The following is a 15,560-nucleotide window of genomic DNA, read 5'->3' as shown; positions in this document are numbered from 1 at the left end:
TATAGCATTGATTATGCATGCTATGTTAGCATATTTTATATTCATTTCTAGACATTTTTAGAGAAGTTGTTATTTTAGATCCTGGGCTGACAGGGGATCTGTCTAAAGGAGCTGCTTACTTATATGGTTGACTTCTGTATAAGTATTTATTTACATATATGTTCTTAGTGAGACATTTATAGCACACGGTCATCATTAACCACAAGATATCCCAGTACACAACCTCCAATTTGAAGAAATCAATTAATGGATGCAATAAATGGTAGGCCACTTGGAATATTTATATAATAAATATGAATAAGTTTAATATGCAATGGAAAAACAAAATACCTGTAGTTAAAAACAGACTTTGTTAATATAAATGTAAATGGAATAAAATTCTGTGACATAAAAAACACAAACAATAAAATAAACAAAAAAATTAAAATTTAAAAATATAATTATAAATAAAATAAAAAATAAAAAAAATAGAAAACGGTAAATTAAAATGTAAAATTAAAAAGTACATCTTGCAAGTTGATGTTTGATGGAGAATGCCCTTGGCAGGATTTTGAAGCACCAAAATTCAATTTGTCTTCCTGATTTAAATCTAGTTCTGGAAAGTTACATAGATATTACCCTGCTAAGATAAAAGCTGCACACATTCCACAGTAGTGGAAGCCTAAGACATTAGATTTCATTAAAAACTATTTAGGGCGGAAGTCAGAAGCCGGAGGAGGTGTAAGTGATGTTACCACTGGAAGTAACAAACCACGGAACGGAACTCACTGGTACTTAAGTGAGTAGGTGGAAAGGGACAGTGAATTCCCATATCCCTGACAAAGCCCAACAAAGGCGACACTCATTAGAGAAAGGAGCACTGTGGGCACGGTACCATGGACCATCTCAAGGTACTTTTGATCCATTGTTGTTTTACCCTTTCATATTCATCCGAATTGTGGATCCAAAGATAAATACATCATGTTAGAGAAGGTGTGTGCTTCACACCACTTCTGTACACACTGTGGTTTTTGGACCACCTTCCTCACTAGGTTGGATGATAAGCAACTTGCTTCTAATAGAGGACTTTGATCTCACCCACTATGTACATTGTGACATGGACTATTCTTTAAATTTACATTTTAATTTACATTTTCCTAACCTTTCTTTTATATACTGTAATTTTTATATGTTTTATTTCATTTTTTATGTGTTGTATACTGTTATTAGGATTCAGTATTCACATTCCCAGAATTTAATTCAATTTACATCCATATTAACAAAGTCTGTTTTTAACTATTTTGTTTTTCCAATGCATAATATACTTATTCATATATATGATATAAATATTCCAAGTGGCCCTACATTTATTTTAGCCATTAATTGATTTATTCGAATTAGAGCATATGCGCTGGGATATCTTGTGGTTTTTGTAGACATTCCAAGGTGTGGAGAACCCCTTATGTCTTCCCAATAGCAGCCATAACTTCCAATACAGTTGGTATCTACATGGGAGCGCAGTCCACTTTTGTATATTACAAGGTCATCAATGACAAATATCAAATGAATAGAGTAATAATGTTATTTAAAGTAATAAGCAGACGGCAGTTTATTCAAAGAATAATGTGTAACAGATATATATGTTGTAGAAGCCATTTTGGAATAAGAATCCATTTTGTATGCCATGTATGCATGGAGGGTGGGTGCACAGGACAGGATGGAGTTAATTTATTGTACAGACCCTGTCATGTGTGCACAGAAAAGCATATGTACATATATGGTAAGGTATGTGATCCCAATGTTTAAACAGAGCTATAGTCTCACTGCAGATAATGAATACCAGATGTGTTAGACGGAACCTATAAATGTGGGCAGCTCTGTTAAATAAAGGAGGATGGAGATACTTGTGGTACATACAGTTGTGTCCCGTGTCTTCTTCTTTACACACATGATCATATGTAGCCTTTAGCAAACAAGACTCTGAAGGTGATCAATAAGGGACTCATTCAGTAAACATAGCTAGTGTCCTGATTTGACAACATGGAGGTCCCACCGAGATGCCCAGGAGTATTGACCACTGGACAGAGGATGTGAGATCATGCTCTGGGGACAGAGTTGCCAGGACAATTTCCCGGGTGAGTAAACACAAATGTTTTGCTCTCCTGGTAGCTATGTCCCCATTGCAGTTGATGATCTGTCCTGCTGGGATCAATCTTTGGGTAATTATTGGTCACCCTAAAGGTGTTGTTATTTAAAAATGTTATAATCTGTTGTTTTATGTTCAGTGAATGATAGGCAAATGTTTAAAGTCTTGTTTGTCTGTTTGTTATGTAACAAACCTGTCCTAATTGTGTTTTTAGAGTAACTTTGGTAAAACTCCCTGATCTAACTTTAGAAGAGGGCCCCACACGGTGATTTGTTTATGAAACAGAATGCCATGAAATTCCATTCGATCTAGAAAAGTATGCCAGATGGGTACTAGGATTGGATACATTTACAGCAATGTGTTTTCATTTATTAGTGTCTGAAAGAACAGAAAGGGAGACCTTGTCAGACAGTGTTTTCAGAAATAGGAGGAAAGTTACATCCAGTCAATAGTGTTAATAACAGAGGCAGGAAAAGTCAAAGTGGATGTGCCTATAGATAAACATTTGATGATATTATTCTTGTGCACGAGAATAGTAACCTCTAATAAGAGGGGGGACCATTAGGTCTGATTTTAGTCATAAGGGACTTTGAATAAGCTAGACAAGGGAATGTTCTAGCGAAGCTTTATGGGAATCATAAAGCAGGATATTTGATGAATGTTTAAAAAAGCTGACATCCCAGAGACTGACTGGTTTAAACCTCACAAAATGAGATATGAGAAGCAGAAGTAGAGGTTATGTTAATATAACCTAGATGACAAACTGAAAGGTCTGATTGAGAAATGTAATAAACATGAATAAGAATATAGAAATTACCTCCAGATGTCCACTTACTTAATTATCACTGCAGAGGAATGTTGCGTTTTATATAACTAGTGTTTTGTTTGTTTTGTTTTTCTTTTCTTATTGAAATGTATATTTCATTTGTATTGTGAAGGCATGCTGTGAGAGTTGCTTTGCTGATGACAATGGAATGCAGGATGTCACAGAAAATGGCTGCCGTGCTGAAACTGAATGTTTGCTTGTGAATGGAATGGGCCCATATGTAAGTGATAAAGGAGAGTCGAGTGAACTTGAGAAAGTAGAGTTGTGTGGAACAATTGTGTTCATCAGATGTGACGTGTGAGAATAATTGTGCGTAGTGAAGGTGTACTAGGGAATTGTGGAGAAGTTGTGCAGGAATTGAAAGGGTTAATGTGTTAGTGCGAGTGAGTTGCCATTTTTTCATGGGGACGCCCATAAATAAAAAATTGGCATTGCAAGATTGGAAAAAGGATTGATGTTGAATGCATTAATAACAAAATGCTTTATTTGTTACTTTCTAGAAAAATGGATATTGTTTCTGTAACTTGTGAGATCAAGAGAATGCAGAGTCACATTGTAATTCTAAAAGAAACAGTAATTATTTTTTATTGCTGCAGACGGGATTAATAGTAAAAGTGATGTAAAATGTCCCTAACAAAATGTTTTAGCAGTTCAGTTCATGATTTCTTTAAACTGTTGAATGATGCATGCTTACAGATTAAGATGTTAATTGTTTTAGAGAATATAGGTAGAATAGGGGCTGTTGTTTAGATATGACTGGACTGAATTAATTAGAAGCAGCCCAGAAATGCATATTGCCAATACAGTTGCGCAGGTCAAGTAAGCTTTAAATGAAAGAAAAAAATCAAATAATCCACTCCAGATGTTCCAAGTTCTGGAGTGTAAGGGAATGTGTTAATATACCCGTTATAGAAGAGAAATTATCCTCAGTTGTAGAATATCATAAAAAACTGTTAAAAAAAAAAAAAAGACACAGATCAAGGGATTGATGGATTGATAGGTTCTTTCACCCTTGGACATGTCAGGATGTTGAAACTTTATTTTGTTTACAGGCATGCAACTAGAATTACACTGGCACTACTTAAAACATGCCGGACGTTTTTTGTATGCTTCTAACTGATTTGGTTAAGATACTCAGATCAATATTAAAGATTAGGATTAAGTAAGATAAACAGAAACAATTTTTTTGGTTCAAACCTCCAACCCAACCTAACCAAAAGGGTGTGTCTGGACCCCAAGGGGGGGGGGAAGGAAACACGTCGTACAAAAAGTGCCTGTACTAAAGATATTTAAACAATTGAGAGGATTTTTAGGTCTTATTGTATATTGTACTGTACTTAAAAGGTGATAGACAGCAGGAATTTAAAAGTACTGTAACTTAGTTCTTGTGTTAACTCTGCTATATTACAGCAGTTAGGTAAGATTGAATCCAGATGTCACTTCGTTTCTCATGTATTCAAGAGGAGGGAGGAAATGTACTGTGGGGGGATGAGGCTGGCATATAAGAGAAGATCTAGCAACACAGCATATGCAAATTGGAAGGGTCTGAGCCTGCACATCCTTAATACTGTATGTAATTCAGCTAGCAACCACAGGGGACTAGTGAGACACAGGAAGATGAAAATTATGATTACTTTTTTTTATTTTTCATCTTTCTTTAATGATGATTGTTTTGAATAAATGAAATCTTTTTTGATAGGTCATATTATTATAAATTATAGTTAGATTATACATAGATTGTATTAGATTTTTTGTTTGCTGCTTTTCAAATGCTGAAAAATTTAGTTTTAAGGTCAAAAGCACATATCAGAGAACTTACCCCAGAAGAGGAACTGCTCCAGCAAACCAAGTTGGCCAAATAGGCTACAGTAATATAATTATCTGATATTGGCGACCAGAAACAGCAGAAACATTTAACCTGATTTTAGTAAAAGTTGCAGAGAGAGAAGTATAACTTGGAAAGACTTGCATGACTTCGGGTGATGGATGGATGGTTAAGCACCACCTCTGTCTGCCAAATGCAGTATTCTCAATCTGAGCCCAAATAATTCATGGAAGCACTCATCAGCTTAGAGATGCTATGGTAAAAATAGCCAAGAAGCACTGGATAGTCCCAGACCAGTTAGGCTGCATAAGCCTATTCCTAATCATTGCACAGCCCAGGAAAAGTGATCATGGTACTAGAAGAAGAAAGAAAGGAGTACCTCACAGATGTTATTCCTTCCAGAAACTAAAGATTGATTTTAAATAGTTGGTTAAGTGTTGGGTATATTCTGTGCTCAGACCTGTTGTCAAATTGACTATGGTTTTGCAATGTAGCAAACACAAAAGAAACACAATAGAAACAATATGAACAATAGGAAAAAGGAAAATAAATGACAGAAGTAATTCGTACATGTGAAGTACTTGAGGTAATAGAGAGTGACAAAGGTACACATTTTATTAAAGACATTTTTAGAATGTATCATGGAGAATCTGAGAATAAATAGGACCCAAAGCAATGATAGAGCGTATAGAGTGTAAAGACTGAATTATACAGTCAAACTGAACTATGAAAAGTTTGTTACAATGTTTATTTTTAATATGATAGTCAAGAGCAGTCCCAGTGTGAAATGTAGGATGAGAGCTTATGGAATTCTATTTGGTAAAACTGCTAGAAGAAGATGTGATTTCCTACAACAGTTACAATAGGAGCATAGTAACTTGATTCAAGATGCATATATAATAGAAACTAACCAAAATCCAAACCAAACTAACCAAAATATCTTATGTTCTAGATCCCAATTCAATTGCAGCACCTACAGACTGCAACCAGGTGATTGGGTCGTGATAAAGAAGCAATTAAGGAAAAAGTCCTAGGACCCAGATACAAGGTCCTTATCAAGTTCTCCTAACTACTCCGATGGCAGTAAAGGCGGCAGAAAAGAAAATTTGGATTCGCCTCACACTGCAAGATCGTTATATAAGGGGAGTTGGAGTGATTTGAAGTTATGACTTGATATATGTGTTGTTAGGCCCTAAGCCAGACAAAGGCTTGTGAGGATATACTGTATACTATGATTCGTTCTTGTTATAGTTTTGTTTCTAGTTTTATCAATATCCAGACCTAGTGTAAAGAATGGTCACATTATAGAAGTTTTAGCCAGACTATTTAATACTGTTACAGATAAAATATTTGATGTGTTTGAAATAATTACTAATGAATTGAAATTCCAGGTGAAGGTTTTGGGACAGTTTAGGCTGATCCTTGAGTATCTCACTGCTACACAGGGAAGTATGTGTAAAATAGTGAGACCTGTTTGCTGTAATTATATAGCTGATAATTTATCTGACCCAATATATGTACACTTAGAAAGTTAAGAAATTGAATGACAAGTTTAGGAAGATACATAATGATCCAGAGTATAATAATGATAGTAATGGATAGTTTACACGGTTGAATATGTTAAGTAGGTTCAAGGGAACAGAAGAATAGTTTTCAGGTATTTTCATGTTAATAGCTAAAGGACTGAAATTACTAGTCATCTACATGATTGTCAGGATAGGCTGATAAGGAAAATACTTACACTTGATTGCTTGATTACTGTTCTAGGTTTAAAGCGTCTAAAGAAATATCAAAGACAATTATGATCCTGCTACATGGACATAGCCAGAACTTTTGTGCAATATGAAAGACAAGAGAACCATTGCTTGGCAGAGACTTATGTGAACAATGTATGGCAATAATTGAAGGCTTTTGCAAGAATACAGATGAAAAGAAGATACAGGACTATAGGAACTGAGGGACTCATCACCTATATGGCACTGCCCCATGCAGCTACCTCGTTAGGAGGGATAACTTGTTGTGTGAAGTAGGGACCAGATACATAGGGGGTGGGCATTGGCTAGGTAAGCTAGAATGATAATAGTATGTAAAATTTTGAATCGAAAGGGGGGAATATGTAGAAGCCATTTTGGAATAAGAATCCATTTTGTATGCCATGTATGCATGGAGGGTGGGTGCACAGGACAGGATGGAGTTAATTCATTGTACAGACCGTGTCATGTGTGCACAGAAAAGCATATGTACATATATGGTAAGGTATGCGATTCCAATGTTTAAACAGAACTATAGTCTCACTGCAGATAATGAATACCAGATGTGTTAGATGGAACCTATAAATGTGGGCTGCTCTGTTAAATAAAGGAGGATGGAGATGCTTGTGGTACATACAGTTGTGTCCCGTGTCTCCTTCTTTACACACATGATCATATGTAGCCTTTAGCAAACAAGACTCTGAGGGTGATCAATAAGGGACTCATTCAGTAAACATAGCTAGTGTCCTGATTTGACAATGTATAAGCAGAAATCAGAGATATACTTAGCTAAGGTAAGCTTCAAAGCAGTAGAAAAGTTATATAATCTTCTTCATATAGTATGTGGTTGGTCCAGGGAGCCCCTCCCCTTTCTCCTAGGCTTGGATAATCAAAGAACACATACAGTATGGGTAGTGTATTACAATCTCCAAGCCCATAAGAGGCTAGTGTGTGTGTGATCTTGCAAGCCTTTTTTATGCCATGGGAGAAGGAAGGGGGCAACAGTGACCCCCCAATTAATATATAGAAACTTATATTTTATATGTATAGAATACCTGCATTAATCTTCTACATTATTCATCATTAGGGTCAGCATTGCCTCAACAGAGGGATGATAGAAATAAAATGCCAAAGTCTAACACATGACATAGATATTTTCTTAATCATCAAGTTAGACTAAACAACATTGAGTCTGAATCTGTGAAAGAAGTGCTACAATGCGAGTGGCCATGGCTTTTTCTCACACCAAGTTCCGTTGTGCTTCCTCTGCAATTTTGTACATGTATAAAACTAATTCCTTTGTGGTTAAAGTCACAGTTCAGGGTCTCTAGTACACTGTGAGTGGTGTTTTGCTGCATCTGCAATGCGAATACGATGCAAAATGTAGAGAAAAATATGGTACGCTACACCTCTCGGAGCATCTCCGTCGCTTCGGCTGTCTTGCGCCATATGTCGTATAGACACTAGCGTGATGAGTACACATCTGTATATGCAACATAGGATAAGTGGTTATATATATGCATGACTAATGCTGTCTAGTGTAGGATAATGAAATTAAGAAGGTGCAATTCAATGTTTTGAATCACTCATTTGTAATTTGGTACTATTTCATCTAATGATTTTATTGAAATAGTCATACAGAACCATAGGACAAATAAACTCTTTCCCCACTATAACACATATGTTCCTCCGTGGTTCAACTGTATACATCAATGTGGCAGTTTAAAAATATACAATTATAATACTAATGTTAATAAGCACAGAATGTGATACAAGAACAAAAGCAGAACATACTAAACATAATACAGTACAAGGGATAATACATTTATGGTACAGTAGTTGCACATAATAAAAGAGTTCTGTGTATATAGTCATAGAGAACTCATACAAATGTTTCATATGTTTTCATGTCTGCAATTACAATTTTTACCATCATTGATTAAATTGGAGATCTTGAAAACTTAAAAGATCGCCAAGGGGATATGATTACTAAAAGAGAGGTTGTAGCTATGAATCTAATTCACAAACAGATGAACGAAAACATCTGCACACATATCATAGATTTGGAAATAAATAGTTTGAAGACCCCATATTAATATTAATGTATGGATTATTATTTAGTTTTGGGGGTGCTACCAACTGACAAGAGTAATAGTTAAACAATAGTACAAGAGACAAAAGGTTATGTCAGTAAGAAGGTGCACATTATTTTTATTATGAAAAAAACTTAATGTTTATTAAGTATACATTAAAAAATCCCTAGATAGGTCAATAGCCAGCGAAATAATGGTGAAAAATTATAAATAATGAAGAAAAAATAAATTGAAAAATGTGTATTAAAATCAATTAAAATAAAGAATGTCCCAGCTGTGTGTGTTTATTTATTGATTCATCATTGAATACATTTCAAATATTAATATTGTGCTTTGGAGTCACTGAAGGGGGGAAACAGTCAGGTATGAGTGATTTTGTTCAAATATCAGTAGAGAAGACTGTTAGTAATTTATCCCAAATATTCTATAAAGATGGTAATATTTCCCTTATGATATATGGATTTGTCCAACTATTAAATTTAGGACATTATCCATTCATTATCAAAAGGTTAGACAGTCTCTGTTATTACTGGTATGATCATATCACATAGTATTCATATCTTAATAAGTACCTGAGGGTTAAATAATTATTAATTCACATTGGATTAAACTAAATATTACCAGTGTGCATATTTGGCGTCTTTTAACCAGGAAACAGAGTATTCCCCAATATAACATAGTGTATTCAAGAATGTTACTCCCTTTTCATATGTACACTACACATACATATTATTTTCATTTACAGGTGGACAGTGTAATGTATACTTGACCCACACACTTTTTGTGGTATGGTGTGTGTGTGTAATTTACACTGATCAGATAGTATCCATTATTATTGAGGATAAATACCCATTTCTTTAATGGTACTAATTGCTTTTTGTCTCTTTCTGCACTATTATTAGCTGCAACATGAAACAAAGGCACTTTCTTCCTGCCACTACTTGGTGGAAGGCTTCTGGCTTTATTCACCCCCTTAATTGGTATTATGACCTTTATTAGTGTCTGAGTCACAGTTTATAAAGATATCATGTTCACTGTTGTTAATTAGTATCGTGGAATCTCTCACTACAGTGTATAGCCTCCAAGGATATTATCCCTCTATATTAAATTAGGGCTGTGTGAGGGGAGCTCATAAATTCCAGACTAATCCACATAACTATCCTGATCTGCAGTAAGTTTTTAGATATTATTGCTATTTTAGCATTGAGAAGATCTCTCTCTGCAGTCTCGGTGGATAGCTTTTATAATTGTAGTCAGAACGTTAAAGATAAAGATTTAGCAACAATGTTGCCACTGTCTGTAACTGTAGACTGTGTCTCAGTGACTCACAGGCAGTTAAGTTTAAGTTAAAATTACAGCATCACAAGCATCTCTTTGTTTTAATGCACACAGCTTGGGCTTGCCGACGTGCGTTTCACTGATAAGGCTTTTTCAAGGCAAGCTGATTGCCTCTGCGTTCCCAAAATATAGGTAGCCAATCCAGGGCCACCTCTCATACTCATTGAAAGCTCTGTGTCATGTGACTATTGTAGCCATGCAAGTGCTTCCTCTTATTTCTCATGGAATGCTACGTGTTTCATTCAATAACTAAGGAAAGTGTGTTCATCTCTTCCAATCAGATTGTAGTAACACATGTCAATACGTTGTGGTATTGGTGTCAGAGGTAACTATAGTTTCCCCATTAATAATTAAGTTTGACATTGGAGGCTATCTTATTATTATATATAGTAAACTCAAGGTCTCATAAAGAAGGGGAATAAAAACCTTGTGATAAAAATTTGGTTAAATATATATAAATGAATGTGATAATAGGATCTAAATTCATTCATTATAAAAAATAATATCTACAGAAAATCCTCATAAAAGATATACCAAGGCAAAAAAACACGAAAAGTAAATCTGATTATGATACATCAGAATATTGTGAGTATTCATGATCAGATCATTATGAACAGATTATTCTATAGTTATGCTGCCCTTATTACACTGAAATTCAGTGGTGGTGATACGTGTATACATTCTATATATATATATATATATATATATATATAACACAGTCTGCCGGCACTCTCTAGCTGATGTACAACTTGCTGCGGTGCACAAAATAGTAATGAAGTGTAATCAAACCAAACGAAGGGCACTCAGAGTTGACAAAGAAGTAATAATCCATATGTAATAAGAAAGTTCAAACGTTTTCAGGGACACAGCCCCGTCATCAGGAAATACACATACAACAAAAAAAACAACACTTACCCCACCATTATTAACCCCTCCAGGTCCCAGTCCGCCATGCTCATCCACATTCCACGCTGAGTGCAAACTCCTCCCACTACACCCGGTCACAGACGCACTTCCGGATGACGCTACAGCCATCACCATAGGTACCACATGAGTGTGTTCCGCCGGCAGACTGCATGCATTCCAGTTGTGCTTACAGTGTTTCCCAGATCAGCGGGGCTACAGCATCATACACAGGCAGCAGGTTTTGCTACGGGGAACAGTCACCCATCTACACCTAATAAACAAGAGCAAAAAACAAAGAATACAAAAAAGTGAAGAATACAAAAAAATAATAACACCACAAATCAGAAATATACAAAAACGCATGAGACATGTCATAGATCCTAATATGATAAGACCACATACTGTATATTGCACAATAATGGGGTCAATGCACACAGCGCCAGGGACCAACCATTGCCAAGGACACTAGTTACATCAGACTGTTCCAATTAATTTTGTAATTAAGCCCACCCGGATTTGTGGTACACTATCGCATGATCCACCTAGATTCTTTAAACAATAAAGACTTGGCCTGATCACCCCCTCGTAAGGAGGCAGGGACATGGTCAACCATATAGTATCTAAGGGAATCTAGCGAGTGACCTGCTTCGGCAAAATGTTGCGCAACCGGCTGATCAATGTCTTTGCCACTCAGCAGCATACGAATGGCAGAGCGATGTGCCGCCATTTGCTCCCTGAACTTCCTTGTAGTTTGACCTACATAATAGAGCTCACACGGGCATACAAACACATACACAATATGAGTTGATGTGCAGGTAAGTACAAATCTAATATCATATGTAGCACCATTATGTGGGTGCTGAAATGTTTTGCATGGCACCAAAAACTTGCAGGTCGTGCACCCACTACATTTATAACAACCAGGTGGCTTAAAATATACATTAGGAGTCTGAATTTTAGAATAGTCTGAGATGTCAGAATGGACCAGCCTATCTCGTAAACTGCGACCCCTCTGGAAAGCTGCCAGTGGTGTCTTGTTGCGCAGCATCGGCAGATCTTTATCAGTGCTTACTATTGGCCAAAGGGCCTTCTTGGCCCTCCTAATGATAGAGCTAGCAACCGTAAACTCACTAGTCCACTGGATCACATTCAAGTTATCCCGTTTCTCAGGATTAAGCAATGAACCCCTCTGCATCCTGGATTTGCTGCTTCAACATACATATGTCATAGCCCCTAGATGTGTACTTCTCAATCAAACTATCTAGTTCAGGCTCCACTTTAGCTGGATCACTTATGATGCCTGCCACCCGCATCATTTGGGATCATGGCAATCCTCTTTTGAGAGCTGGTGGATGATGGCTGGATGCCATAAGAACAGTAGGCTTGCGAAATAGGCCCAAGGTATTCTACCTTGAGCCACTGTGACACTTACATCCAAAAAATTTGCACTATCCTGGCTATAGGAATAGGTAAAATTAATGGGTGAACTGGACTGATTGATGTCCTGCATTAGAGACTCAAAAGCTTCAACACCCCCAAGCCATATAAGAAATATGTTGTCTATGTACCTAGTAAACATATATATGGATTATTACTTCTTTGTCGACTCTGAGTGCACTTCGTTTGGTTTGATATATATTATATATATATATATATATATATATGAGAGAGAAGTGGGGATTGACTTTGGGCGACAATTCCGCTTATTGTGTACAAAAGTGTTGCTTTAAATCCCTGGAGTAAATTGTACAGCTTTTAACTTTATACTGGTAGTTACACTTTTTATTGCACTGATTTTATGCTGTTAAATTATTCAAAAACAGTTCCTCCTTTTGTAACTATGCAAATTATCTAATAGCACTTTGCACATAACGGTTTTACAAAAAACCTTGTTGTTGGAATACACCCTAACAACACTTTTGTACACAATAAGCGGAATTGTCGCACAAAGTCAATCCCCCCTTGTCTCTCAGTTACAAGGTAGTATATTACCAATACTACATATTACTGACACAGAGCTGGCGCCCGCTTAGAATACTGGGCTTATCCGCACTTTATACCAAAGTTTGGTATCACTTACCTTTTATTTTTGTTTATTGTGAATCTCTACTGGCGCTGAATCCACATATATCTTTACATATATATATATATATATATATATATAAAAATATCATACAAACTCGACACTCACATGCTTTTCAAACTGCAACTCCTTAGAACATAGGGAATGTTGGTTCCAAAATATTGCAATAATTTGTTAAGCTGGCCACCGCTTCACGGTCATTCCCATCTAGCCAGTCCCTAACCTGTTGTTATATATATATATGTATATATATATATATATATTTACACAGTGTCTTGCAAAAGTATTCATATCCCTTTGCTTTTTTCCTGTTTTGTTGCCTCACAACCTGGAATTAATATGGATTGTTTGAAGGTGTGCATCATCTCATTCACAGAACATACCTACAACTGTGAAGTTGTGTTTTTTTCTTATATTGTGAATCAAACAACATTTAGAACAACATAACAGAAAACTTCAGCATGCATAACTGTTCATCCCCCCTAAAGTCACTACTTTGTCGATCCACCTTTTGCGGCAATTAGAGCTGCAAGTCACTTTGGATAAGTCTCTATGAGCTTGCCACATCTTGCCCCTGGGATTTTTGCCCATTCCTCAAGGCAAAACTGCTCCAGCTCCTTCATGTTGGATGGTTTCCGCTTGTGAACAGCAATCCTCAAGTCTGACCACAGATTCTCAATTGGATTGAGATCTGGGCTTTGACTAGGCCATTCCAACATATTTAAATGTTTCCCCTTAAACCACTCGAGTGTTGCTTTAGCTGTATGCTTCAGGTCGTTGTCCTGCTGGAAGGTGAACCTCCGTCCCAGTCTCAAATCACAGGTAGACTGAAACAGGTTTTGCTCAAGAATATCCCTGCATTCAGCACCATCCATCTTTCCCTCGACTCAAATCAGTTTCCCAGTCCCTGCTGCTGAAAAACATCCCCACAGCATGATGCTGCCACCACCATGTTGCACTGTGGGGATGGTGTTCTTGGGGTGATGGGATGTGCTGGGTTTGCTCCAGACATAGCATTTTCCTTGGTGGCCGAAAAGTTCAATTTTAGTCTCATCTGACCAGAGCACCTTCCTCCATACATTTGAGGAGTCGCCCACGTGCCTTTTGGCAAACTCAAATCGTGTCTTCTTATTTTTATCACCACGTAAAGCTTTTTTGTGGCCACTCTTCCATAAAGCCCAGCTCTATAGAGTGTACGGCTTATTGTGGTCACATGCACAGATACACCAGTCTCTGCTGTGGAACTCTGCAGCTCCTTCAGGGTTACCTTTGGTCTCTGTGCTGGCTCTCTGATTAATGCCCTCCTTGCCCGGTCTGTGAGTTTTGGTGGGCGGCCCTCTCTTGGCAGGTTTGTTGTGGTTCCATGTTCTTTCCATTTGATGATGATGCTCCGGGGGATCATCAAAGATATGGATATTTTTTTTATAACCCGACCCAGAATTGTACTTCACAACAACTTTATCCCTGACTTGTTTGGAGAGCTCCTTGGTCTTCATGGTGGGATGCCTCTTGCTTAGTGGTGTTGCAACCTCTGGGGCCTTTCAGAAAAGGTGTGTTTATACTGACAGATCATGTGACACTTAGATTTCACATAGGTGGACTTCATTTCACTAATTATGTGATTTCTGAAGGTAATTGGTTGCACCAGAACTTTTGATGGGCTTCATAGCAAAGGGGGTGATTACATATGCACATGCCAATTTTCAGAATTTTATTTATAAAGATTCTTTTTTATATATATTTTTCTCAATTCACTTCACCAAATTAGACTATTTTGTGCAGATCCATCACATAAAATTTAGATTAAATAAATAAATAAATAAATTACAGGTTGTAATGTAACAAAAAAGGTAAAAAACCTAGGGGGCTGAATACTTTTGCAAGGTATGGTATATTACAATGTACATATATGATTATCATTAGTATATGTACAGGAAAATATAAATAAGTCATGATGAAATTAATTAGTATCATGAGAATGAAACCAATTAATACCATGAAAGTGTATAATATATATGTGATCCTATTTAATATATATATATATATGATATGTGAATAAATATGATGTTAAGTGAAAGATATAGTGTGGATAATTATATTAAAACGTGACAGTATCTAAAATTAGAAGTGAGATGTATATGTGTCATTATTAGTCCTAAAGTGCTAATAATTAAAGACTTATTAGAGTGGAGGGAGGAACCAAGAGAACAAAGGAGATATCGGAAATAAATGTGGATGATATAGTAAGCCCCAATGAACATAAGGATTCACTAAGGATTATCAATTTAACAGAGAGGAGCCTTAGTGAAGATCAAATATCAATTTTAAGTAAGGGGCTTTCATTTTCTCCAATTCAAGAACCTGACAGGTTTGAATGTGAAAAAGATTTACATCTTTTCACCAGAAAGATTCTTTTGAAAAAAAATGTCCTACACCAAACCTCTAAAAAGATTCACATATGGTATCTAATTTTGATAGTAACGTCCTGCAACCAGATGATCAGTCAACATTACAAATATTGGAAGATTTGGCACAAGACAATGATTTACCACAATCCCATAGTCAAATACCTTTTGACAGCTCAAAACTGAAGAAAAAGTCGATCTTCTTCCC

Source organism: Taudactylus pleione, unplaced genomic scaffold, assembly GCF_031769625.1.
Source record: "Taudactylus pleione unplaced genomic scaffold, aTauple2 ptg000064l, whole genome shotgun sequence".
Taxonomy (NCBI): domain Eukaryota; kingdom Metazoa; phylum Chordata; class Amphibia; order Anura; family Myobatrachidae; genus Taudactylus; species Taudactylus pleione.
Note: the sequence above shows the minus strand (reverse complement) of the source record.